At 48.0% G+C, this 27,764-nt stretch overlaps 1 long non-coding RNA gene and 1 pseudogene across 1 annotated transcript in view; one reads left to right on the top strand and one right to left on the bottom strand.

Annotated features, from left to right (window-relative positions):
* The window catches only part of LOC149338079 (uncharacterized), a 1,049,963-nt gene that overhangs the window by 568,306 nt on the left and 453,893 nt on the right, over positions 1-27,764 (bottom strand). The window lies entirely within an intron of this gene.
* Positions 1,101-5,125, top strand: LOC149338087 (uncharacterized; annotated as a pseudogene).

The following is a 27,764-nucleotide window of genomic DNA, read 5'->3' as shown; positions in this document are numbered from 1 at the left end:
CATACGCGCCCGCCACAACCGAAGTGCCTCGAACAATATGTGCAACTGTAAGAATATGTTTCAGCCAACCAACCAGCACAGAAGTGCGGCCCGCTGGGGCGGGAATTAATTTCCCCGGGCTCATCATCTTCGTACAGTACAGTTATATATATCATACACCGACAGAGTCTGTGTCTTTCGTAGCTGCCTAACATTGTTTGGCACACGGTAAAATGACTCAGGCGTATATTCGTAGCGGTTTAATAAAATGTAAAAGAAGATGTTGGAAAAGGAAAACACTTGCAGAAATTACGACCAGAACGAGGTGACTACTGTTTCACTTAGCCGGGCGAAACCTCAGCGAATGCGCAATATATCTGCTGCCTGTTGCGTCGCTTGCACACGCGACTTGGTGCGAGTGACGGTGGTGCTCTCCGCCCACAACCGGACCTGAAGACGCTGTCTGTGCGACTTTTTGGGTTCTTTCATTACGTCATCACTTGCATTTATGATCGCGTATCCTTCGTACATGTAAGATGTGCTTAGTCGCGACGAGCGGACAAGCTAGATATGATTCGTCGTCACCGGTAATACATTGCGGGACAATTGGGGATATAAGCATTGGCAAACTTCTCTTTGCAGCTTCTCAAAAGTACCGCGTGCATCTTGCAAACGCTTTTCAGAGAAGATGGCAAGACTGCGGCATGACTGATGCACGACCCCCTTTATAAACTATTTGACGAGGTGGTGGATTGATGCGCGGCAGAGGTTCGCGAGACGTACCCAGCGTCTACTATACCAGTGTTGCCATACTAGAGTGTTGCCAGACTACTACAGTTATGCTACAGTCGCCACAGTGGCGTCCGCCGCACCTTTGAGAACGAACGAGATGCCTCGGAAATATTTTAAACTAGTTCTCACCTAGCTAGCTTTTTGCTTGCCTGCTCTACTGCGCTTATTTCGCTCAAGCCACTCAAGCCGCGCACAGCCAAATTAATATTTTTATTCACTCATTTTCTTTTTTTGCTCTTTCTGGAGAGGCTTGTAGCCTTGTAGTACTACATGCGATAAAAGCGCGCAAAACTGGCGTTCCGAGGTGGCTTCAGCTGCGCAATATCGCGATGCCAGGAAAGCCGCGACAACGCTACCGGCGCTACCTCGAGCAGGGAACCAGCGTTGAAGTTCCCAGGCAGACTCTGGCCAATGCAATAAAAAGAGCCAGGACTTCAGGTGCTGCTCAGGTAGGTCTGTTTTATCAGCAGTGCCATACAGCTGTCTGCATTGTCATGCTAGCAGTGTCATGTGAATTGCATGGGCCGACACCATTGGCTGGAAAGCGGTCCTTTGAGGGGGGAAAAGCCGCAGCGTTCTTAAGTTGTACCCGACTATTGGGGCTATGGTACTAACAGCGTGCACTTGTTTGCAGTCAACAGGACCAACTTATACTCGGGACGACAAGGCATTCGGACTGAAGTCACTGACTCATTTGATATAACTAGCTGAGTGCTCCTCTCAGGAAATGTTCAGAAAATTTAAGTTTAATGGCAGGTTCATGTACTCAACATTATTTTCACAAAGCATGTTTACTAAAGTTCCCAGAGACAGAGTGGTATTCTGCAGAATGGGAGACAGTAAACGAAAAGAGAAAATTTTGAGCACATCTGGCTGCCACTTCTGTGCCCTGTATTCCATGACTCTTAAGCCATTTTGTAATGATTGCATTACTCCGCGGACATTTTAGGGTTTAAGCTTCATGCTGAATTCATTATAACATTAGAAACTGCAGCATTCTATCAGTAGGTCTGCCTGACTTTCTTGGTGAATTCAGAATCAGTTTTCCTCTCACCTCTTTACTGACTGCACCTAATTCTGTGACCACCCTTGATTGCTTTTTCTTTTCACTTCCTCCTTATCTCTTGTGCTCTTTTGTCTTTCTTCCTTCAAATGCATTCCCCATGGAGAGTGGCATTTTCATGCTGTATAGAGCCAGCTAAAATTGCTCATTCCTCAACAGGAGGGTTGGCTGTCAGCATGGCTACAGCTTCCCCATATGAAACCTTTTAAGGTTTGCATGATTTTCGAAAAAAGTGGATGGCTGAGGAGAAAAATTTGAATAATCTGTGCACGCCTGAAGGAGAACAAAGCAACTTTGTATCCAAGCTGTACTACAGTGCTGTTTGCTGTAAAAATGAAATTTGCTCAGTGAAGATAGAAATGTTTGAATCACTGATATTTTCATTTGCAGGACAATTGGAACCAAGCAGCTGTTGGCTCAAGCCAGCACGAAAACAATGAAGATGAATCTTTAAGTGTTGATGACAGTGAGGGTTCAAGTCCAAGCTGGGCAGGGACAGCACAGAATGATGCTGTTCATGAAATGCTTCCTACATATGAAAATGACAGTGCCGATTCTGCCAGTGATGGCCAAGACACAGACAGCTCTGACGAAGAATGTGTGGAATGGGGTGCTAATGAAGACAGGGAAGAAAACAGTGATGTCGAGGAAAATGAAACTGAGGGCGCAGACTTCTCAAACATTTCTGATGACTTTGACGTATACCTTAGGAAGCTCTCGGAGGAAACACTGCCACATCAGTCCACAACTAAAGCTCAAGCACTGCTGTTAATTTTGGCTTACATTGTGACAGCAGGGCTTACCTGGTCACAGGTTAAAGGCCTCCTGACACTTCTGAATGCCCTTTTTGGAGAAGCAGTTATGCCACCGTCTACCTACTTGCTACGGAAGTTGTGGAAAGAAAGGAAACAGGCACTAAGGCTGCATTTATTCTGCCAGCATTGCCATGAGCATCTTGGCACCACCCATGAAATTCCTGACAACAGTGAAGTAACTTGTGGTGGCTGCAACTTAAAGAAAAATCTTAAAAGCTTAATATGGATGGGAAGTTTTTTCATTTTCGACCTCAAGCAACAATTAACAGATTTAATCAGGCATTAGAGTTCCATTCTTTTTGAAAATCTGCAGAAGCTTTCAACAGAGATCCGAGAGCCGGGAATCTACAGAGATGTGACCGACGGTGACCTCTATAAAAGTATTCGGCGACAGCTCAATATGAAATGGAGTGATGTCACACTCACATTTAACACTGATGGGGCACCTGTGTTTGAGTCCTCGAAAAGTTCAATCTGGCCTATCCAGATCATGTTGAACGAACTGCCCATGGAACTTCGGTGGAAGCACGTCACGCTGTCAGGGCTGTGGTTCGCGAAGGAGCATCCACCTATGCACATTTTTATGCGAAGGTTCGTTGATGAAGTGAACAATATTGGAGAAATTGTATGGTCACATTCAGGAAAAATTGTGAAGTCTGCAGTACATGCAGTTGTGTGTTGTGTGGACTCACCAGCAAGAGCATCCATCCTGAATATAAAGCAATTTAACGGGTATTATGGGTGCAGCTGGTGCCTTGAGGAAGGTACATGCGTTGATGGTAAGTTTCATTGACTATTTCAATGTGGGTCCATTTCTTAAGGTGACCATAGTAATATTGATTGACAATTAATTAGGTGTCAGTATGGTATCATGAAGGATGCTAGGTGAAACTAAAGCAAGGAAATTAAACATTTAAACAGGTTCACGAATATAGATCTACTTCCTGATGTTAAGTCACTCGAGTACTGTTCCCAGTGTAGACCATCACGTTCAAAAAGGTGAATGCACTGTTGAATAAACGCAATGCATTTATAATATTGCAAATGCATTTGGGTTGGTATTTGGTGTTGGGCTGTCAGATTTATGTGCGGTACCTGTATGCATTACATTTGGGTCTCATTTCCGATTCAAGTGGAAGGTTCAGGCTGAGTTTTGCAAGCCATATATTATTAGAATAAGGAAAGTGCGAACTATGCAATTTTTGCAGGCACGGTCAAGTACCTCTTTCATGGCCAGGCAACCTGTGAACGGACACATGGACGTGTGCTAGAAGCAATGCGCCAAGCAAGGGGACCGGATGCAACATTTGAGGGATTCAAGGGGCCATCTTCACTTCTCAAACTGAAAGGCCTTGACCTTGTCTGGGGCCTACCACCAGACTATATGCATTGTGTCCTTGAGGGTGTGACAAAGCAGCTGGTTGAACTGTGGCTGTCAGCTACCGGCTCAGCCTTCTACATTGGACGGCATGTCAGGCTTTTGGACTCTCGACTGTGCACTTTTAGGCCTCCCATCACTTTTTCAAGGACAGCACGACCCCTTTCAGAACGTGCTTACTGGAAGGCAACAGAATGGCGGTACTGGCTTTTGTTCTACTGTATCCCATGTTTGTCAGATCTGCTTCCTCGGCCATATATGGTACACTTTGTGCTCCTTGTAAAGGCAGTGTTTTTGTTGCTGCAAGATACTGTAAGCGAGGGTGACATATGTGCAGCTGAAATGTTATTGCTGTCTTTTGTACAGCAAGCAGCGAGCCTCTATGGTGAGGCAGCTATGACATATAATGTTCACCAGCTGCTGCACCTTTCTAAGGCTACGTGCATGTTTGGCCCATTATGGGGTGTGTCCACGTTTCCTTTTGAAGATGGGATTGGCCGTGCACTGCGGCTTGTGTCAGCAGCCAAGCTAGTGCCTATGCAGGTCGCTGAACGGTGCATAATGCAGCATTGCTATCGAAGCTTGGAAAGAAATTTGGAGCTGCCAGCTCATTTGGCTTTTGCCAAGAAAAATATTGGCGCTCAGCACACAAACAGCTACCAGACATGTGCTCTAGGTGTGCCACACCCTGTTCCTTCATTTCCCGAGCAGCTAAAAATGATTTTCAATTCACGCTTTGGCTGCATTCCTCAGATGTCTAGGTACCTTCGAGCACAAATTGGCAGCATTATTATACACAGTTCGGATTATTCGACTCCAAAAAAGACCTGCTCTTGTTATGTTAAAATGGTAGACGGCTCATATTGTTATGTACTTGGAATTTATGAGATTGCAGGCTGTATATATTTTCACTCCCAAAGGCTTCTTGTTTCACCACTTGTATTTGATGTCCTACATATCATGCAGTGTCAGCACCCACCGGCTGATCAGAATAATTGTTTGCACTCCCTTGATGATGTGTCTCTGCAATGTGTTTTCTTTAGTATTAATAAGGTTTCATACTTGTGTGAAGTGCCCAATCAGAAGGAAAGAGATTGATCTGGTAGTGATGTATGATGTGCAGTTCATGAAGGTAGTTTCAGTGTATTTTTATTTTTGTATTCCTTTAAGGTAGCTCTTCAGTGTGTTTAACTTTTTTTCGAACTTGTGGCCATGAAATTCATTGCAGTTAGTAGCAATTACACCAATCTTCAGATTTTGACGGGAGGTTGCTCCATATTGTCACATTGTCAAAAGTTTGTCGTCAGTTATAAATTCAGCACGGCCACAAGCGGCAGGCATTGTCTTGGACGACCGCCAAGCACGCTTGTTGCTACGCCGCTGCCAAGCCGTTCAGTTCTTTGTGGGTGTGAAAGAGCCCAACAGTGTTTTTTTGGAAGCCGTTTTGCTGTCTACCTGACTGCCAAACTGCAGCCATCACAACTACGTGAAAATATTGCATTAATCTCAAAGTTTCTTTTATTCTTGGAACATTTATGCTTCAAAGTATTTAGTGCAAATAATGCAAGAGAGAACACATTGCCATGTATGCTGACAAAGTATGTTGATGGGATTTATAAGACATAAGTAGAGGCCGGATTTTTAGGCACCAAGAAGGCATGTTTTAGGCGCCAAAAATAGGTGGTTAAGATTTGATTTTAGGCACCTATAAAGAAAAATAGGCACTATAAACTGCATCAAATTTGCACTTATCAGATCCGAACATCAGCACGCAATATCTGCCATAAAGTAAAAACAGCCGGAATGATTTGAGATCTTAACCATTGTGTGCGAACCTTAGAAGCACTCTTTTTAAAGCTGTCGTGAAGCTTTTCGTACAACACGCATGCTTCAGCAGAGCAAAAGAGATGGTTACAAAGCCTTTTAAAATGCGTTGGCATACCTGGAAACAAACAATTTTCTTGTCGTGCACAATAGTAAATCAAGAGGACATGCATTTAGCAATTGACGCAAATGTGACTTTAAAGCATCCTACATGTGTTCAGAGTCATCCTCATAGGAATTAAACTTATCTATTGCAGGCATGCACGGTGCTTTAACATTAATAAATGTGTCGCCATTTGTGTAAACTGCGTTTTATAGTTAGTGGCTCCAAGTGTCGGAAGTCACGCGGACTTAAAATGGTGCTTGCTATTAAAAGGGTCTGGAAACCACAAGTACGAGATGCTAAAAATGTAGCCGCTTAGTGCTGGTGATGCTTTATATGCCGAAAATAATTATATAGTTCAGTACGGGCCTACGTACATCCACTGGGGATTCATAATAAATAAATACCGTTCATATAGTAATCACTGCTAAAGTCACGAAAGCAGCAGCACACAAGCAACGTCTCCATGTTGGTGGGCTCAAAATTGTGCCTTTGCTCACTGAGAACAAGCTTGTAAGCTGAAAAGGAACGCTCCACACCAACGGATGTTACAGGAGTGTGCCTGTAGGAAACCATTTCGATTGAAGGGTTGAGATAATATGACATAGGAGTGACGCCAGAAGAGTGATATTCATACAAGCATCAAACATTGTTTGAGTGCATGAATGTGTTAAATATGCACGCACCACTGGCACGGCTCAGCTGTCCAGTGCGGTCTGCTCCAAGAAAACTGCCGCCAAAGGCTATTTGATTAGGATGACATGCAGATGAGGCACAAGGAATGATCATAAGGCAGATTACCAATATGGCAAATTTTATCCAGTTAAACTTTATCCACCAAGCTTATGGAACAATTTGCAGTCAACTCGAACCCATTGGGAATTATGTGGACGAAACTTACGTACTTCATGTACTTTCCAAAATGTAGCACCATCTGGTCAACTACCATTTTAACGGCCAGAGTTTACAAGCTGTAACTACAAAATGACAGAAACAGGAAAAAGGTTATTTCGATATTTTTGGCTGATGTGGTTGACATTGTCTTCACAGTCGGCGTTGGAGTAGTGTTCACCACACCCAAGTGACGAAGTCATTTAATGTTGCCATGTGTGGGTTCAACTCGAAACCGAAATGGATTCGAAAACAAAGAGAATCTGAAAACAAAACCACAACGTATATCTGGGCCATTTTCTTCAAAATAGCGCATTTTTGGCACCAACGTTGGAAATCGGCATTTATAGGCGCTGACGCCCAAAATAGGCATTTATAGGCACCATCAAATGTGTATTAAACATGTCGTGAACGCCTAATTCATGCTCATATGTAAAAATGGTGCGCCTATGATGCCTTGAATAAAATAGGCATTTGCCTAAAATCTGGTCTCTAGACATAAGGATATACCTGGCCTTGCAGCCTGATAGTATGATGCTTTGTCATCCTTGTTTTTTCATGTGTTTAAAATGTTTGCAGCTTTTAAGTGTAAAGAATAATGCACGTTCCTGTCCAACATTTATTACTCCCTCTGCTTTGTTGTTGTGGCCTAGTGTTTGTAATAAATCATGTTTGTAGATCACATCACATCACTTTATTTTCCTTAAAGACCCTTTTCCAGGGCGTTACATAAGGGGTGGGGTTTACAAAATGCAGCAATCAACAGTGCCTGAAAATGATGATGAACATGTTAGGGCAGCAATATTATGGGGAAGGCCGTTCCAGTCACCTGCTGCACGAGAGAAAAATGAGTTGGCAAAAACAGTGGTACGGCCTCGTGGACGCAAAACTTGGAAGAGAATGATCGACCGATGCGGCGGGACCTACGTTGTGGAAGTGCGCAAATGTATGGTTCTTGTTTTAGTGGTGAATAAAAGAACTTGTGCAACAGGACAAGACTGGCTATGCGACGGCGACTAGAAAGATTAGCTAGACCTGACTGCGATTTGAGGGATGATATGCTGACGTCCTACTAGTATGAGGAGTGCATGAATCTGATAGCCCTGTTTTGAACAGATTCGATAGCGTGTGTTAAATATTCTTGATAAGGGCTCCAGATGGGTGATGCGTATTCAAGTTTAGTTCTAATGAATGAGATGTACGCTTGTAGTCTTACGTGTTGTGGGGCTTCCCGTAGGTGACGTTTTAAGAAACCTAGTGTTTTATTAGCAGATGATATCAGGTTAGTCACGTGCAAACGCCAAGATAAATCATTAGAAATGGTGACTCCTAAGTATTTATATGACTGGACGAGGTCAACTGGGGAATTGCAGACTGTGTATTTGAAAACAAGAGGATTTCGACGGCGGTGAAAGGACATGCACTTGCATTTGTTAGAGTTGAGCATCATCATCCACTGCGAGCACCAGTCTTGCACATGGCGCAGGTCTGCCTGAAGGGATTCTTGGTCAGAATGGTCAGTCACTGAGCGATAAATGACGCAATCATTGGCGAACAAGCGGATGTGACAAGAGACATGCTGGGGTAAATGATTAATATATATGAGGAATAACAAAGGACCGAGAACAGAACCCTGTGGGACGCCAGAGGTTACTGGAAGCGGGTTGGAAAGTTGGTTATTAATGACGACGGACTGAGAGCGATGCGTGAGGAAAGCTTTAATCCATGCAATTATGTTCGGATGTATACTTCAACTGGGAGAGTTTAAGAAGCAAGCGTTGATGAGGTACTTTGTCGAATGCCTTAGCGAAATCTAGGAAAATGGAGTCAGTTTGCAGGTTAGTATCAAGGTTGGCGTGAATATCATGTAGAAAAATGACTAGTTGAGTTTCGCAGGAGAACCCCTTGCGAAATCCATGCTGTGATGGATGGAAGAAATTATTTGAATCCAAAAATTGCATGATTTGAGAGTAAATGACATGTTCCATGATTTTGCACGGTACACTTGTTAATGAAATGGGGCGATAATTAAGAGGTGAATCAGTACTACCTGATTTGTGGATGGGAACGACCTTCCCCACTTCCCAGTCGTCTGGAATGGTACCTTCGGAGAGTGATTGCGAGAACAATCCTCAAAACCTCAAAGCCTCAAAACTGGCTGCACTTATTTTTGATGCAGCGTTACATGTTCCATGGGTGTGTTGCGGGAACCAAAATTCTGTTACTGCTGTCAATTAAGTTGCCGTATACCCTACAGTGATACGGAGAATTTTTACGCAAATGCCTTTCAAAGAAGGTCCTCCAGCCAGTGGAGCTGGCCAGTTGGTGTGTTGTGATGGTTAATCCCCATTCACTTAGTGTGACATACAAGGGGCTGGGAATTAACTGCATAGAGATCATGAATCCAGCGTCAAGGAATATGTTCACTTGACATCGCGGTGCTAGGTGGGCGAGTTTAATGTTTTCAACGATACACATCGCCAGAGAGAGAGAGACTCTTTAATGAAATACAGAGAATTTAGCCGGAGTTTCAATATCGCTGGCATGCTACTCTGCGTAGGGAGGGGAATTTGGGAGATAAAGACTGAAGGAGAGCCGCACATGAGTTGTGCGGCTTCTCATGACAACACAGATGCCTCGAGGGGACTTCAGTGTACTCACTGCGCTTGTCTTCAACAGTCAATGCAAGTGCAGGGCGCTTTCCTGCTTGGTGAAAATTATTTAAACAGAAACGTCGCGCCATGGAAAAAAAAATATTTGCGCTGTCGTTCAGCGCGAGCAATTCGCTGCACGTCTTTGCCGCGCTTATAGCGCTGTGCGCTGCATTCAGTCACCTTAATCCCCGACTCAAAGGTGCGCTGGCGTATGAATTCCTCGTGACTACGAAAATCGGTGCGGGCACGCGCCCCCGCGTAAAATATGGGCACTGGTTTCGTTGCCCGATCGAGGAAGCTCTGGACGATCGAGCATGCATGCAGCGTCTCCACCTTGCTGAAAGGATGATCGAGGATCGAGGGAAGGCTATGCGTAGTAGAAAAAGTTAATTCCGACTGGCGCAGTTCCTGGCCGGTGTATGCCGCACACAAACATGCGTACGTGTACTGGCTATCAGATAGGCAAATCTGCCCTGATAGCGGGCGGGTTCACTGCACGCGGTGCGCAGCATATGCATAACGGAAAGGTCGAACCTAATCAGTTTTGAGTATGAAGTATGATCAACGTACGTACCGATACCACATTTGCTCTACTTTTTGCGCGCAACGCGCACAAACGCGTTAAGCCAGAATTAATTGTGCAGCTAGCACCTTTTAAAAATTCATTCGCCTCAATTGATGGTTCTCCCTAGATTAAAATTAACTGCGCAGCTAACACACATTTTTTTTTCACCTGGCCGTAGTTTATGCCGTGCGCCTGGAAACGTCTGCGCCGAGGACGAGTGAAGAAAAGTCAGCAAAGCCGAACAGCGGCCGGCCGTCTTTGCATGGGTGGCCATATATATGCTTCGCACGAAACGCAGAAGTACTTCAGTTATGCGAACCGCTTGGTTGTACGCATCAGTTGTCAAGTTCACTACGAGACAACGTTTACCGTACAATATTGATATATGATATGTGTACATGTTGGGGAGGAGGAATAACCGCAAACTTGACAGGACTGAAGATCGAGAAGAGGACAGGACGAGCGGTAACTAGCAACTGAAGTTTATTGAAAAAAGACATGTTGCAGCAAAGGTTGCATCTGCGCATAGCGTACGGGAACTAAGATAGTGACACGTGGAACACACAAGATAATTAATGATATACATCGAAACGAACAAGAAACGAACAAAAAACAACAAAGAAATGCCCGTCACAGGTTTAACAGAAACCGGGTCTCTTTATCTAAAAGCGCCACGGAAGGCTCACTCACACACATATCAAGCCCAAGTTTGCGCATGTGTGCCGCCTCTAAAATCTCTCTTTCGAGCCTCGACCTGCCCCTTCCGATGATGGTGGCTTTGTTGAACTGTGGGTAGCAGCCATCGCATTCCCTGCAGTGTCTCGGCAGATTTGCGCCATTATCAGGTTTCAAGGAGCGGAAGTGCTGTCGCAGCCTATCGTTTAGACATTGACCTGTCTGGCCAACGTATACTCTGCCGCATCGCAACGGGAACTGGTATACCACATCAGTGGCACAGTTGACATATCTGTGCTCATGCTTCGTCGTGCACGCGACCCTGCGCTTACCTTCCGCCACGCGCCCGCAGAGCTGCGATAGCTTGCAAGGGGCTGAAAAAACAATTTGAATGCCTTGCCTACCTGCCACCCTCTTGAGGTTATGGGCCATCTTGTGCACATAGGGGACAACTTCAAGCGGCCTTTTGTCCAGAGGGATCGCCTCCTCTTGGCCACGCACCTTGTTCCGCAGTTTCCACAACAGAGATTCCGCCACTGCTTGGAGAACGGGTGGTGGAAAGCCTGACTGCAGCAACTTATCCACTTGGCCCTGAAAACTACCTGCAGCTTTGTGCTGGCATGACTTCGAGAGAGCTGACCTCATACAGGTCATGGCTATGCCTCTCTTAATTAGTTTGGAGTGGCAGGAAGAGAAGGGTAACACGGCCTTTTTTGAACGCGGCCTGTAGGCCCAGCACACGTGGTCATTGGAGCTAAAAGAAAGCTGCAAGTCTAAAAACTGAAGAGCTCTTGAAGAGCTCTTTTATTCCATTCCGCACGACGAACTTTATTCCGCGGTCAGCGAGCTGATTGATCTTTCAGGTGTTGTATCTTTCCAAAATGATTGTGGTGTCTCCAGAGACGGTTTTTTAGAGTTGCTAAGGTACTACCTTTGCGCAACCCTTGTTAAATTTGAGGGGAACCTGTACACCCAGAAACGGGGCATCTGCATTGGATCTTGTGTTGCGCCGGTCCTGTGTGAAATTTTCCTTGCTAAGTTTGACCGCAAGCTTCAGCTTCAGCTTGACGCTGCCAACATTGGTGTTAAAAAGGTTTTTAGATATGTGGATGATTTCTTAGTCCTTTTAAATGTTGACCACGAAGCCCGTCATGACACAGTCGCGGGGGACGTACTTGCGGTTTTCAAGCATTGTTCCCATTCCTTAAACTTCACTCTTGAAAAACAGCAAGATCAGTGCATCCAGTTTTTAGACTTGCAGCTTTCTTTTAGCTCCAATGACCACGTGTGCTGGGCCTACAGGCCGCGTTCAAAAAAGGCCGTGTTACCCTTCTCTTCCTGCCACTCCAAACTAATTAAGAGAGGCATAGCCATGACCTGTATGAGGTCAGCTCTCTCGAAGTCATGCCAGCACAAAGCTGCAGGTAGTTTTCAGGGCCAAGTGGATAAGTTGCTGCAGTCAGGCTTTCCACCACCCGTTCTCCAAGCAGTGGCGGAATCTCTGTTGTGGAAACTGCGGAACAAGGTGCGTGGCCAAGAGGAGGCGATCCCTCTGGACAAAAGGCCGCTTGAAGTTGTCCCCTATGTGCACAAGATGGCCCATAACCTCAAGAGGGTGGCAGGTAGGCAAGGCATTCAAATTGTTTTTTCAGCCCCTTGCAAGCTATCGCAGCTCTGCGGGCGCGTGGCGGAAGGTAAGCGCAGGGTCGCGTGCACGACGAAGCATGAGCACAGATATGTCAACTGTGCCACTGATGTGGTATACCAGTTCCCGTTGCGATGCGGCAGAGTATACGTTGGCCAGACAGGTCAATGTCTAAACGATAGGCTGCGACAGCACTTCCGCTCCTTGAAACCTGATAATGGCGCAAATCTGCCGAGACACTGCAGAGAATGCGATGGCTGCTACCCACAGTTCAACAAAGCCACCATCATCGGAAGGGGCAGGTCGAGGCTCGAAAGAGAGATTTTAGAGGCGGCACACATGCGCAAACTTGGGCTTGATATGTGTGTGAGTGAGCCTTCCGTGGCGCTTTTAGATAAAGAGACCCGGTTTCTGTTAAACCTGTGACGGGCATTTCTTTGTTGTTTTTTGTTCGTTTCTTGTTCGTTTCGATGTATATCATTAATTATCTTGTGTGTTCCACGTGTCACTATCTTAGTTCCCGTACGCTATGCGCAGATGCAACCTTTGCTGCAACATGTCTTTTTTCAATGAACTTCAGTTGCTAGTTACCGCTCGTCCTGTCCTCTTCTCGATCTTCAGTCCTGTCAAGTTTGCGGTTATTCCTCCTCCCCAACATGTCTGACCAACTGGCCCAAAGCTTCCCCTTGTTGAACCATATGTGTACATCTTTGCCGAAAATGAGCCAGGATCGAGTGAAGCCGGCCGGATGATCCTTGAAAGCTAAGCATATGATCGAGAGCGCGAGCTCTACAGCGATTCATGGCCTCTGTGCAAAGAATTTTCAGGCACTATCGGAAGGGCGCGCAGCTCATTAATGCGTGCTTGCAAGAATCATGCAATTTGCACGAATATTGTATATGTTTGAGCATACGTACGTGTGTTTCAGATATGTCCCCGCTAATTTCGTAAGCTGCTTTCTGGTCAAATAAATCTTCACCGGGGAGCGGCTGTGCTGGTACTACAAGATGTGTGCTACACAAACCGATTAAAACGTACAATTAAGCTTCTTTCCAGTATTATAACTTTCCCGAGGCGATTCGCAGCTATACCGGTGACGGTCGAAGCTAACGTCGCCCGCAGACAGAGCAGCGCTGCATGCAGATTTCTACAGGACCGTCAGAGCCACGCCGGCCGGTAAACAGAGCTGCTAATGGAGATGCCTTCAGCACCGTCAGAGTCGTGCCGGTACAAACAGACGTGCTGACGGAGATCCCTTCAGCACCTTCAGAGACGCGCTGGTGCAAACAGAGCTGCTGATGGAGATGCCTTCAGCACCGTCAGAGTCGTGCCGGTACAAACAGACGTGCTGACGGAGATCCCTTCAGCACCTTCAGAGACGCGCCGGTGCAAACAGAGCTGCTGACGGAGATGCCTTCAGCACCGACAGAGTCGCGCCATTGCAAACAGAGCCTCCATGCAGATTCCTTCAGGACCTTCAGGTGCATGTAGAGGTGACAGTCAAGAATCCTGTTGGCTCCCTGAAGGAACTTTGAAGGATTTTTTGACCGGGAACCAACCAACCTGATCTCAATACCCAGCTTTTCACACAGCAACATCAACTCTGGCTTCTTTAGTTCGCTCAAATCGATGGCAATTCTCGAACGAGGACTTTCAAAAATAAGCTGCTACGTGAAATGCTTTAGCCAGCAAGTGCGGAAGATTAATCTACAGGTACTGATAAATTTCCAGAGTTATTAGCCTGGCAGATTCTTAAAGAAAGTGAAGCGCTCACCACTGCTGAAGCCAGGACCAAGCGTGGACGACCCCACCGCTGTTAACCAGTTCATATGTTTTGCCGGGCTAGTAGCGTGTTCCACCAGGCATCGGGTCCAGGAGCGCCGCTGCTGTGCCGACGGAGGAAGGAACGTGGGCCGGAGACAGGGAGTAGGGGAAGTGAAGGAAAAACTGTATTCACATATTTACAAAGTTATTTACAAGCAATGACAGACGAGGTAAAAGCTGAGAAGTCTCAGGGAAACGCTGAAGGAATCGCTCAGGGAATCGCCCTCGATGAACGTGTCGAGCGCTTTAAATAGACTCGCCCGAGATCTTCTCGCCTTTTCCGACCAATCGTAGGGACTTCATCCGGGTGCTCCAAGGTCGTTCCCGCTTCGTCTTCTTCCTCGGCTGAGGCACTTGGACAACCGGAAGTTCGGTTCCACCTTTCTTGTCAGGTCGCGCGTGCACGGAGAAAGACCACAATATCAGAACCACGCTCTGCCTCTGGGAATGGCCTCTGTAGATACAGATGTGATGGGAACACAAAAAGAGAGTTGGGGGGGGGGGGGTAGAGTCAGAACAGATTGCGCGTGCTTGTACGCTTCGTCACGAACAATGTTCGCCCGCGATGCTCACACTGGCGTAGGGAAACGCATCTGTGTTGGCCTGAAAGTCATCCCGTGGGCCGCAACCAGGCACACCCCCCCACCACGCAATTTGCACGCCCGCGCACTTTCAACAACTTGCGCTGCGCATCTATCCACAGTTAATTTTGTTTTAATATCCTGTACTTGTACATTGTGTATATTGCCATCCTACCCCTACTATCGCTACCCCCTTTCTTTCCTCCTCCCTGCCCTCTCCATTTCCTTTTATTCCTTCGAGCCGCACCCCAGGTGCTTCAGGCTTGGATTGCAGATGCCACGGCTAGCAACATGTTTTGCCGGGCTAGTAGCGTGTTCCACCAGGCATCGGGTCCAGGAGCACCGCCGCAGTGCCGACGGAAGAAGGACCGTGGGCCGGAGACGGGGAGTAGAGGAAGTGAGGGCAAAACTGTATTCACATATTTGCATGATTATTTACAAAAAAAGACAAACAAGATAAAAGCTGAGAAGTCTCAGGGAAACGCTCAGGGAATGGCTCAGGGAATCGCTCTCGATGAACGTGTCGAGCGCTTTAAATAGACCCTTGCGAGATCTTCCCGCCTTTTCCAACCAATCGTAGGGACTTCGTCCGGGTGCTCCAAGGTCGTTCGCCGCTTAATCGTCTTTCTGGGCTGAGGCACTTGGATAATCGGAAGTGGCCCATCCGGCCAGGTGGATTCCATATTTTGTTTGAAGGAAACGCCCGAAGGCAAACACCTGCAGCGGCGTCACCCGGCTTCATCGTCGTCCTCGCCTGAGGCACTTGGATACTCGGAAGTGTCCCGTCCTGCCAGGTGGGTTCCATATCTCCTTTCAAGGAAATGCCCCAAAGGCGAACACCTGCTGCGGCTTCACCCCGCTGTTGACAAAAGAGCCAGGCGCGGTTGAATAGCAGACGCTCGTCTCCGCAGGTGGCAGCAGGCGTTGAGTCATGTCACCGTGGCAGATGCGCACACTAAGTCGCAGGGTCAATACTGCTGCGTTGGGTGCCGTTTAAGGGGAACTCCGGAAAAACACGTCGTGGCTGTTAGGCAGAAGTGGAGGTACGTGGAATCCAGGAGTCGAATGCGTCCCTCGTGTTCGGTTCCACCTTTCTTGTCGGGTTGCATGGGAGCGCGTGCACGGAGAAAGACCACAATATCAGAAACACGCACTGCGTCTGGGAATATCCTATGTAGATACAGAGGTGACGGGAACACACAAAGAGAGTTAGGGGGGGGGGGTTGAGTCACAACAGCACGCCCCCCGCCCGAAGAGGTCTCGCAGTGGTTGCAGCCAACGCTGCGGCGCGCAGAGACCTGGAGTTGTGTCCTTTTGGTGACAGCTGGGCCCAAAGGTTCTTCTTGGTTCGTTGACAGCTGTAACGGTTTCAACCAGCAAAGTTAAGAACTGCTTTAAGAACTGCCAAGCTGTTTTCGGTCAACAAAGCCTCTGTCGAGAAAACGAGCTGTCGCGTGAAATTTACGTCCTCCTCCGAAAGTTTCTAAGTGTGATCAAACCAGAATACACAGAGCTTGTTTAGCCAAAATGGAGGAAAAATTCTTAAGATTTTGAAGGGTGCAGTAGCACGGTTTATGTCACAGAAAGCCGCCTCCCGTGAGAGCATAAAGAGAAGGTGGAGCTGCGGAACACACATACAAACAGGCAAAAAATGATTTCCGCTAAAGCAAAAAAAAAAGAAAATGCAAATTTGCCTAGCGGATTAACGTCTGGGGAGTCAGGGAAGGGCATTACACGGGAAAGCTTCGGCTGAGGCCATGCAGCGCTGCCATTACCTCGCATTTTTCTGCAACGCATGTAAACTGAGTCCCGCAATGCCAAGCTCCAAAATTTCGCTCTGAGTTAAATGAACTAAAGAGAAAAAGCATTAAACTCGATTATTCCTCGAATCCGCCCACAAACAGCGTTGCGACTCACGGAATTTAGTGGTTCCTATTCTTCAGCCGCCTCGTGCGCGGCCGCAGTCCGATAGCTGCTCTAGCAGGTGCAACATGACACAAGGCTAGGAATTTCATCTTGGGACCCTTAACTGTTCCTCTTCCAAGTCTCGCGGTTTTGAAATTTGGCTGACGCTCAGAAAGCAGAATGCGAGGAGGGAACGAACGAGTGCGAATGCAGTGCCAGCGTATCCGTCTCTCTCGGATTGGGTTCGCGCGTGGCGTTCTCTTGGCTTGTGTTCCCACGGGGCATGTGCGAACTCTTGAGCACTGAGGTGCCAAATTGGGGTGGCTACGCGGTTCGGATTTCAGTCGAGCAGTCAACATGAGCCGAACGTTCTCGTCCTCGAACACTTCACGTTTGGCCACCTCTGTGCTCTGCCGCGCTGTGGAAGCCCTCGCTGTTGATTTCCCGTGTGCGTCATAGCAATCACGGAACCGTCACGGGTTAAGTCGCCGACGCTCGTCCCATCGTCAGTTTTTGATGGAGCCTGCTCTAGCTCACCGCCGTTTGAGTTTATCAGGCTTACAGGGCCATGTTTGCCCTCTTCACCAGCGTGCTCTGCTGGCGCTGCGAATTCTCGAGCATTCGAACTGGTGAGGACCTGCGCAGCATTATCTTCAACACTAACACCTTTTCCTTTGAGCAGCACATCCGAGCGATTAGAGAAAATTGAGGGAGACTGCTTAGGCAGGTTTTGAGAGACTTATGCCTCGGTCAGAAGCACCTCGAGCGGGCTCTCGATCGCGACGCGGGCAGTTGGCAAAGGCACGCTGGTTTCATTTACAGGGATACTCGCCTGTTAAATCTTCAGGCTTCATATTTGCACAGTCGACAACGTCGATTGTGGCAGCCGAGTCGCGGAGAACATTACGCAGTTTACCGGCTACTGTTAATTCCCGGAGGGAAGGCTGCAAGAGTTGAAAGTTGTTGTCCCCATTGTCTGGCAACGCAAAGGCAACCCTTGGCTTACGGCAGCCGATCGCAAGGTGTCCGGGCTCTCGGCACCGGAAACAGACGATCGGCTTTATAGGTTTAAAAGCCTTTTCCTTCCTAGCCATTTTGTTTGTGCTGCTAGAACCTTCCTTTTTGACTGAGGGAGGGCTAATCGACGGCGCGTTTATCGCGGAGCCCGTGGCTCTCTCGTTTACAGGAAAGCGCGCCCGACTATCTTCCTCCGAATTAGCCAAGGGTTGAACGCGGGTTACTTTGGAAGCCTGCAGAAGATCTTCGATTTTAATTTCTTTTCGCACAGAAACCTCCTGATTTAATGTCGAATTCCTCTCGGCGCGCTTCGCCTCTAAAATTTGTGTGAACTCCAATCGCTTTAGAGCAAGTTGCCTTTCATCGGCATCCTTGAGACGAAGGCGTTCTTTTTCTATCCTGTCAGCCTCCTCCTTAGCGGCTTCCTTGCGGTAAAGGCGTTCTTTTTCTATCCTGTAAGCCTCCTCCTTAGCGGTTTCCTTGCGGTAAATGCGTTCTTTTTCAACCCTGACGGCCTCCTCCTTGCGTTCTTTTTCAACCCTGTCGGCCTCCACATTAGCGGCTTCCTTACGGTAAAGGCGTTCTTTTTCTATTCTGTCAGCCTCCTCCTTGCGTACTTTTTCAACCCTGTCGGCCTCCTCCTTAGCGGCGTTCTTACGGGCTTTCTTACGGTTACGGTAAAGGCGTTCTTTTTCTATCCTGTCAGCCTCCTCCTTAGCGGTTTCCTTGCGGTAAAGGCGTTCTTTTTCAACCCTGACGGCCTCCTCCTTGCGTTCTTTTTCAACCCTGTCGGCCTCCTCCTTAGCGGCTTCCTTAAGGTAAAGGCGTTCTTTTTCTATCCTCTCAGCCTCCTCCTTGCGCTCTTTTTCAACCCTGTCGGCCTCCTCCTTGCGCTCTTTTTCAACCCTGTCGGCCTTCTCCTTAGCGGCTTCCTTACGGTAAAGGCGTTCTTTTTCTATCCTGTCAGCCTCCTCCTTAGCGGTTTCCTTGCGGTAAAGGCGTTCTTTTTCTATCCTGTCAGCCTCCTCCTTAGCGGCTTCCTTGCGGCAAAGGCGTTCTTTTTCTATCCTGTCAGCCTCCTCCTTAGCGGCTTCCTTGCGGTAAAGGCGTTCTTTTTCTATCCTGTCAGCCTCCTCCTTAGCGGCTTCCTTGCGGTAAAGGCGTTCTTTTTCTATCCTGTAAGCCCCCTCCTTAGCGGTTTCCTTGCAGTAAAGGCGTTCTTTTTCAACCCTGACGGCCTCCACATTAGCGGCTTCCTTACGGTAAAGGCGTTCTTTTTCTTTCCTGTCAGTCTCCTCCTTAGCGGCTTCCTTGCGGTAAAGGCGTTCTTTTTCTATCCTGTAAGTCTCCTCCTTAGCGGTTTCCTTGCGGTAAAGGCGTTCTTTTTCAACCCTGACGGCCTCCTCCTTGCGTTCTTTTTCAACCCTGTCGGCCTCCTCCTTAGCGGCTTCCTTACGGTAAAGGCGTTCTTTTTCTATCCTGTCAGCCTCCTCCTTAGCGGCTTCCTTGCGGTAAAGGCGTTCTTTTTCTATCCTGTAAGCCTCCTCCTTAGCGGTTTCCTTGCGGTAAAGGCGTTCATTTTCAACCCTGACGGCCTCCTCCTTGCGTTCTTTTTCAACCCTGTCGGCCTCCACATTAGCGGCTTCCTTACGGTAAAGGCGTTCTTTTTCTATCCTGTCAGCCTCCTCCTTGCGTACTTTTTCAACCCTGTCGGCCTCCTCCTTAGCGGCTTCCTTACGGTAAAGGCGTTCTTTTTTTATCCTGTCAGCCTCCTCCTTAGCGGTTTCCTTGCGGTAAAGGCGTTCTTTTTCAACCCTGACGGCCTTCTCCTTGCGTTCTTTTTCAACCCTGTCGGCCTCCTCCTTAGCGGCTTCCTTACGGTAAAGGCGTTCTTTTTCTATCCTGTCAGCCTCCTCCTTGCGCTCTTTTTCAACCCTGTCGGCCTCCTCCTTGCGCTCTTTTTCAACCCTGTCGGCCTCCTCCTTAGCGGCTTCCTTACGGTAAAGGCGTTCTTTTTCTATCCTGTCAGCCTCCTCCTTAGCGGTTTCCTTGCGGTAAAGGCGTTCTTTTTCAACCCTGACGGCCTCCTCCTTGCGTTCTTTTTAAATCCTGTCGGCCTCCTCCTCAGCGCCTTCCTTACGGTCAAGGCGTTCTTTTTCTATCCTGTCAGCCTCCTCCTTGCGCTCTTTTTCAACCCTGACGGCCTCCTCCTTGCGTTCTTTTTCAACCCTGCCTCGATAGAAACTGTGGAACATATCCTACTTGTGTGCCCTGCGTATGCTAACGAGCGTGCGTACTATGAAGATTGCATGCAGAAGCTCTGCCCAGTGCCCCTAACAATGGACAAAGTTTTAGGTCCCTTAGCCTGCTTCAGGCAACAGAGACTTGCAATGAACTTTCTTTTTACATATTTAAAAGACATTGGACATCTTGATAACCTCTAAATTCACTTGCACGTTACCTTCATGCATTCTTCATGCAGTGAACTTCGTCAGCCCATTTGTCGGACTATGCGCTCCATCATTCGATAGGTTACATCAATACTCGCCATTGCATCCTTAGTAGCCATTTCACGGCCGCATTTTATCTTATCTTCGTTTTTTTTTCTTTTACCTCTTCCACGCTGCTCTCCTTCTGTCTTTTTCTCCCAAATTCCCCTTCCTACGCAGAGTAGCATGCCAGCGATTTTTAAACGCCGGCTAAATTCTCTGCATTTCATTAAAGAGTCTCTCTCTCTCTCAACCCTGTCGCCCTCCTCCTTAGCGGCTTCCTTACGGTAAAGGCGTTTTTTTCTATCCTGTCAGCCTCCTCCTTAGCGGTTTCCTTGCGGTAAAGGCGTTCTTTTTCAACCCTGACGGCCTCCTCCTTGCGTTCTTTTTCAACCCTGTCGGCCTCCTCCTTAGCGGCTTCCTTACGGTAAAGGCGTTCTTTTTCTATCCTGTCAGCCTCCTCCTTGCGCTCTTTTTCAACCCTGTCGGCCTCCTCCTTGCGCTCTTTTTCAACCCTGTCGGCTTCCTCCTTACCGTTCCTGATTCCCTCCTCAAAGACTTCCGAGGTCTCCCAAATTTTGTCACCCTCAGCACCACATTCCTTAATAGCCTCAATCAGTTGCGGCTTTCCGTGACTTTTCCTGATCTCAATACCCAGCTTTTCACACAGCAACATCAACTCTGGCTTCTTTAGTTTGCTCAAATCCATGGCAATTCTCGAACGAGGACTTTCAAAAATAAGCTGCTACGTGAAATGCTGTAGCGAGCAAGTGCGGAGATTAATCTAAAGGAACTGATAAATTTTCCAGAGTTATTAACCTGGCAGATTCTTAAAGAAAGTCAAGCGCTCACCACTGCTGAAGCCAGGACCAAGCGTGGACGATCCCACCGCTGCCAACCAGTTGATATGTTTTGCCGGGCTTGTAGCGTGTTCCACCAGGCATCGGGTCCAGGAGCACCGCTGCTGTGCAGACAGAGGAAGGAACGTGGGCCGGAGACAGGGAGTAGGGGAAGTGAAGGAAAAACTGTATTCACATATTTACAAAGTTATTTACAAGGGGGTACCCAAAAGAAACCGGACTTATTTTTGTTTGAACTTATTTGTTCACATTTTAAGCACAAACCTAGAATCTCCTTCAAAGTGGTCCCCACTTGCAATGATACGCTTGTCGAATCTTTCATTCCATTTTTGAAAACATTGTTTAAATTCATCTTTTGTGATTCTTGACAGTGCCTCCGTCGTTTTTTTCTTCACATCAGCAACATCAGCGAAACGCTTTCCATTCACCTATATTTTTTTATTCTAGGAAACAAAGAGAGTAGCACGGGGCAAGGTCGGGAGAGTATGAGGGTTGAAGAACAGGGGACATGCCATTTTTGGTCCAAAATTGTTCAGAGACAGGGCTGTGTGAGCAGGGGCATTGCCATGATGGAAAAACCAGTCACCCGACCGCCACAAATCTGGCCGTTTCCACCGCACACTTTTGCCCAATCTTTTCAAAACATCCAAGTAGAAAGCCTAGCTAACTGTCTGCCCCGGCGGAACAAATTCTCAATGGACGACTCCTCTCATGTCGAAAAAAAATCAGCATTGTTTTGAGGCTTGGTTTCACCTGACGAGCTTTCTTGAGGCGAGGTGAGTTTGAAGTTTTTCATTGTCATGGTTGTTGCTTTGATTCAGGATTCGATTCAGGAACATTTGAGTTGTCCCCATAGCATCGTCCTTGTACGTCTTTTTTTAATGTTTCAAGAGTTTCCTTTCAACTTTTTCCAAGCAAAAATCAGAATTTCACCGGCGCACGCTGTTCACGAACATCAGCCATTGCAAAAACGACATTCACACAAAAGAGTCGTCACTCTAAAACTGTGCCTAAACTAGTCTGACCTCCTTCAACGACGGTACTCGGCTTACTGACTCTGGAATGTTCGTTCTATGCGCTCGTAGTGGCAAAACGCGCTACCACAGAAGCTTTGCCGACCAACAAATATAGTCCGGTTTCTTTTGGGTACCCCCTCGTACAAGCAATGACAAACGAGGTAAAAGCTGAGAAGTCTCAGGGAAACGCTGAAGGAATCGCTCAGGGAATCGCTCTCGATGAACGTGTCGAGCGCTTTAAATAGACCCTCTCGAGATCTTCTCGCCTTTTCCGACCAATCCTAGGGACTTCGTCTGGGTGCTCCAAGGTCGTTCCCGCTTCGTCTTCTTCCTCGGATGAGGCACTTGGACACCCAGAAGTGTCCCGTCCGGCCAGGTGGATTCCATATCTTGTTTCAAGGAAATGCCCCAAAGGCAAACACCTGCTAGGCGTCACCCCGCTGTTGACAAAAGAGCGAGGCGCGGTTGAATGGCAGACGCTCGTCTCCGCAGGTGGCAGCAGGCATTGAGTCATGTCACCCTGGCAGAGGCACACACTAAGTCGCAGGGTCAATACTGCTGCGTTGGGTGCCGTTTAAGGGGAACTCCGGAAAAACACGTCGTGGCAGTTAGGCATAAGTGGAGGTACGTGGAATCCAGGAGTCGAATGCGAACCTCGTGTTCGGTTCCACCTTTCTTGTAAGGTCGCATGGGAGCGCGTGCACGGAGAAAGACCACAATATCAGAACCACGCACTGCCTCTGGGAATGGCCTCTGTAGATACAGATGTGATGGGAACACACAAAGAGTTATGGGGGGGGGGGGGGGGGGGTAGAGTCAGAACAGTGTGCGCGTGCTCGTACGCTTCGTCACGAACAATGTTCGCGCGCGATGCTCTCACTGGCGTAGGGAAACGCATCTGTGGTGGCCTGAAAGTCATCCCGTGGGCCGCAACCAGCCACCCCCCCCCCCCCCCACCACGCAATTTGCACGCCCGCGCACTCTCAACAACTTGCGCTGCGCAGCACTCCACAGTTATTTTTGTTTTCATATCCTGTACTTGTACATTGTGTATATTGCCATCCTACCCCTACTATCGCTACCCCCTTTCTTCCCTCGTCCCTTTCCTCTCCATTTTCTTTTATTACCTCGAGCCGCACCCCAGGTGCTTCAGGCTTGGATTGCAGATGCCACGGCTAGCAACATCTGTTCCTTCAATTTTATTTTTTATTACTAATTAATAGCCACTAAAAATTGAGAGGGCGCAGCCTTGAGCGTTCTGAGTGATGTCCTCTCGACTTCGCTCGCGCGCCGGCGGCGGCGCAACGGGAGAGAGAACTAGAAGGTTCGGCAGCCGGTCTCCGCGCCTGACCAATGAAGACGCGCACCAGCGCGAGAAAGGGAAGGAATTTGTACAGTTGCAAACAGATGCGGAGCGCGCCTACTATAAAGGGCGTCGACCGCTGTCAGTCAGCCCGAGCCGCCGTTTAAGCTTGAGAGTTAGTTTCGTTTGAGAACGTTTGTTTCCGACCCATTCTCTGGCTTGCGATCGGTGAAAGCTGGGCGCTAAAGGACCACTCCCCGGTCACCCGTTTGGTGGTTTCGTGCTGAGCTTGCGCCTCATTCACCTAATCTGTGCAAGCAGAAGAGCCGAGTGACGCCGCATGCCATACCTGTGTATGAAATTTTATTACGTGATTTTCTCTTTCCTCAAAGCCGATAAAATATTCTCTCGTAACGTGACCAATGCTGTATTCGGCTCAGCTAGCTCCGGTGCTTTGCTGCACAGGGAAATGTGAGTGGCACTTTTGTGATGGAGTTTTATAGGAGTGTTATCCTCATCAACATTAGAACGAAATGAAGCCTGGTACAGCAAAGGCGGCACAGGCAACCGCTATTTTTTTGCAAGGCTGCAAGACATTAAAAGGTAGAACGAGGATCTTTTGTGAATATCGACATACTGACATTTGACATTGAAAAATGAATGAATAATATTTTACATCATGACAATTTGTGGCCATCCTCAGAATATCGGTGGTTGTTTGGGGTATGACCTATTTCGCATGTGTGCGCATTAATGCTATAACGTTAGGCACTTAACGCGGAGGTTAGTGGCCTCGTACAATTTAGTGCGCTGGCACAAAGAAGCCCGAATGTCGGCGATTTTTTCCTGAAGTCTGCTAGGCCTTGAAAGCCGATCCTCGGCTCGAAACCGAAACCGAAGTGAAAACCAAAGTTCTAGCGCACCTAATTCGCATTTGGCCTTACCAGGATAAATAATCCGTATTTTTTTTTTTTTAATTTCCCAATGCGCCGCAAAATCTTTCTTTTAAATTTTTTCTATCCCTCGAACATAGTAGCTAAGACTGCCACAAGGAAGCGGCTTTGACCTAGCAATAAGGTTGGTAGAGAAAAAATGCTGCCATGCCGAGCGGACGTCTGCGGGTATATCGATTGTTATGGTGGAATCATACAATACGCGGTCTGTTAGAAAAGTGTCTGACCTTTGGCCGAAGAAAAAAAAACTTGCATAACTGGAGCGTTGGAAACCTAATAATCTTCAAAGTAATCTCCTTGGAACTCCACACACTTCTCCCAGCGGTGCTGCCATTGTTGGAAGCATTCTGAAAAGGCCGCTTTCGGAATGGAGTTTAGCTCAGCTGTCGTTGCAGCCAAAATGTCCTCCCTTGTCTGAAATCCCGCTCCTTTTAATGTCCTCTTGACTTTGGGAAACAGCCAGAAGTCGCCGGGCGCCATATCAGAAGAGTAAGGAGTCTGTTGAACTACGGGAGTCTGGTTTTTCACCAAAAAAGTCTGATTCAAGTGCGAAGAATGTGCAGGAGCATTTTCGAGATGGATGTGCCAATTTCCAGTTGACCGCAACTCCGGTCTCTTGCGCCGCACAGCACCAAGTAGGCGACGGAGGACGTCCCTATAGTACTCTTTGGTCATTGTTTGACCCTCTAGGGTGCGTACTCGTGGTGTGCCACACAGAGGGAGTCAAAGAAAGCTGTCGAATCACTTTGACATTGCTGCGCACTTGGCGGGCCTTCTTTGGTCTCGGTGACATGAAAGGCTTCCACTGTAACGACCGCCATTTGGTTTCCAGGTCGTACCCGTACACCAAAGACTCGTCACCAGTGATTATGGTGTTTATGAAGTCGGGGTCACTGTTTGTGGAATCTGTGGAATCTACCATGTCCTGCGAGACTTCAACGCGAAGCTGCTCGCCGTGAGCAGCTTCGGCACGAATTTCACCGCAACTCGCTCCATGGACAAACCTTCGGGGATAATGGAATGTGCAGAAAAATTGCTGATGTCCACCTCTTCCACAATTTCTCAGGTAGTCACACGACCGTCCCGCGTCACCACAGCGTTCACTTCGACAATGACCTAGTTAGTTATTTCGGCATGTTGATGGCCGACCGGAGCGTGGCTCGCTCTCTGCCGATGTGCGGCCATTTTTAAACCAATTGTACCACTGTTTAATTTTTGTGCTGCTCATAGCATCTTCACCAAAAGCCACACTGAATATTCCGAACAGTTTCCACTTGGTTGTCATCCCGTTTCTGGCAAAATTTGATGCAGTAGCGCTGCTCCTATCGGTCCGCTATTTTCCTTGTAATAAAAAACCGACGAGAGCACTGCGCACTGCTTCACTCAAACGCTGCGTCCCAGTGACTGACGCTATCGGCAGGCGGGAAAATATTCGTACATGCGCACGAAGGTTCAAGGTCGGCTGGTGCAAGCGCGCTTGTTTCATGTCCATCAAGTGCTCGCAAAAAAATAAAGTCGGATACTTTTCTAACAGACCTCGTATAAGCAAATATTCCGCTCATAAACAGCCTCCCGTTGAAAAATGCACTTTTCCAGAATTTTTGTGCTTCTGTTTCCCGATGGCTTTTACTAGTGTGGCCAAATTAATAAAAATATCCATGATTTCTTTTTCTTCTGAGGCACGGCGGTTATTTTGAGGAGAAAGAAGAACGAGCGGCTAGTCACCGTACCTAAAGAGGTGAAGAAGAAGAAGTAGTCACCGTACCTTGGCCAATCCCCCCCGCGTGGGTATGTGCCATTTTCATATGGTGAAGAAGAAGAAGTAGTCACCAGACCTGCTCTCTCTCGCGCCCTCGTGCTGAGCTAGACCACAATCAGGTTTCTTCTGAATACCGCGATTTTGTCTTAAGTCATGTACGCCCAACGCAACCCATCCAACTCGGCGATTCCTGTCAAGCCGACGAAACCGGTGAGTTCCGCACGACACCACTGGCAGAGCCGTCTGCCGTGCTTTCCTCGGGACCAAGCACAGCTAAGCTCAAACTGGGTGCGACTTAACGCTCGGGGTAGCGTCTTCTGCAATCGACATGGCGCTACCCTGGGTTCCTTGGCGTTAAACCAAGACAGAATTCCTCGTTTTCAGGGTGTGCAGAGGTAGCTAGTGGTTGGTATTACCTGACAGTAGCCGGGGAGCAGCCACCGACGTGTACCTCGATCTTCGGCAGACAAAATTTGGTATTCATGCCGCCCCAAAATGCTGCGTCCGTGCCCGGCACGGAATTGGCGCATTAGTGGCACACTGCCGCCAGCCTGTCCACCGCAGAGAGATAAAACTGCGTCAGGACGCTCCCCACATTTATGCGGCCGCCAGGTATTGCACTCGGCTACATAGCGTTCTTTGCATAATAATACGAGCTCTTCCGTGCAGTGTAGACGCGTTCAGGGCTTGGAATAGGGAGACTACTGCGCCGGCAGCCGGCAAAACAGTCCGTACCAATCCATGCTGGCAGTTTGATCCTCCTGGCTGAGTCCGGTCACATCACGGCACACAGCCAGTGAAACGATTTTGCCCGAATGCTCTTTTAACGCGAAAGCGTTGAAGGCCTCGGTGCCCAGAAATATCGGAGTCGCCGTTTTCAGCGTTGTCAGCGTCGGTGCTGCCAGCAAAAATAGGGCAGCGTCGAGTTGCGGAGGCGGGCCACCCAGCGGTGAAGCAGCCTAGGAGCGACACTTGGGTCACGTGACCTTGTGGCGTAATCACAGCGCACCTGCGCACTGGAATGTGAGCACGCTCAGCACCGTTACAGGTGGCTGTTGTATTAGTGATTTATCGCGAGAGGTTTCTGGGAAAAAGCAACGTGAGTCGAGGAAGCCCCGTCGGCGCCTGCCTTCGCCGGGCAGAAGAGGTGCGCGGACTCCTGGGACCTCCTGTGAGGAGGAAGTTGGGAATGAGCAGTTCTGTATGCATGGGCATAAACTCATGAACGCTATCGCGTCATATCTATGAAGTGGAGCTTATACGTGTCTTCCGATTGTTTCCAGCAGTTTTTATGGCGGAACACCTGTACAAAAAGCAGCTGGCAGTCAATCCTAACCCAAGGAATTTCACAATGATACCTAATGGCGACACACTCCAAACGGAAACAAATATTGATTGGTACTGCTTGCTTTTCGCATTTATAGAAACAAAAACAAAAAATCTTTCTCGACAGGCTCTGTGCTCCTCATCTGAACTGCTGACTGCAGAAGCAGCGCATTCCTTTTACGGATGTCTTGGTAGCGCAAAGTTGATTGTTGTGTAGTTGTTTGACATGTTCTTTGCCCGCACTTCCCTTCGATGATCTGGGTACTCACATATAATAAATCTCATTCGAGGCAGCACAAACCGCTGGCCGAATATTTGGAGAGAGGTGGCTATGTCTGGCGCTATAT

This window comes from Amblyomma mixtum, chromosome 6 (genome assembly GCF_055824585.1).
Source record: "Amblyomma mixtum isolate Tamu chromosome 6, ASM5582458v1, whole genome shotgun sequence".
Taxonomy (NCBI): Eukaryota; Metazoa; Arthropoda; class Arachnida; order Ixodida; family Ixodidae; genus Amblyomma; species Amblyomma mixtum.
The sequence above is the reverse complement of the archived record's forward strand: the minus strand, read 5'-3'. Positions and strand labels throughout refer to the sequence as shown.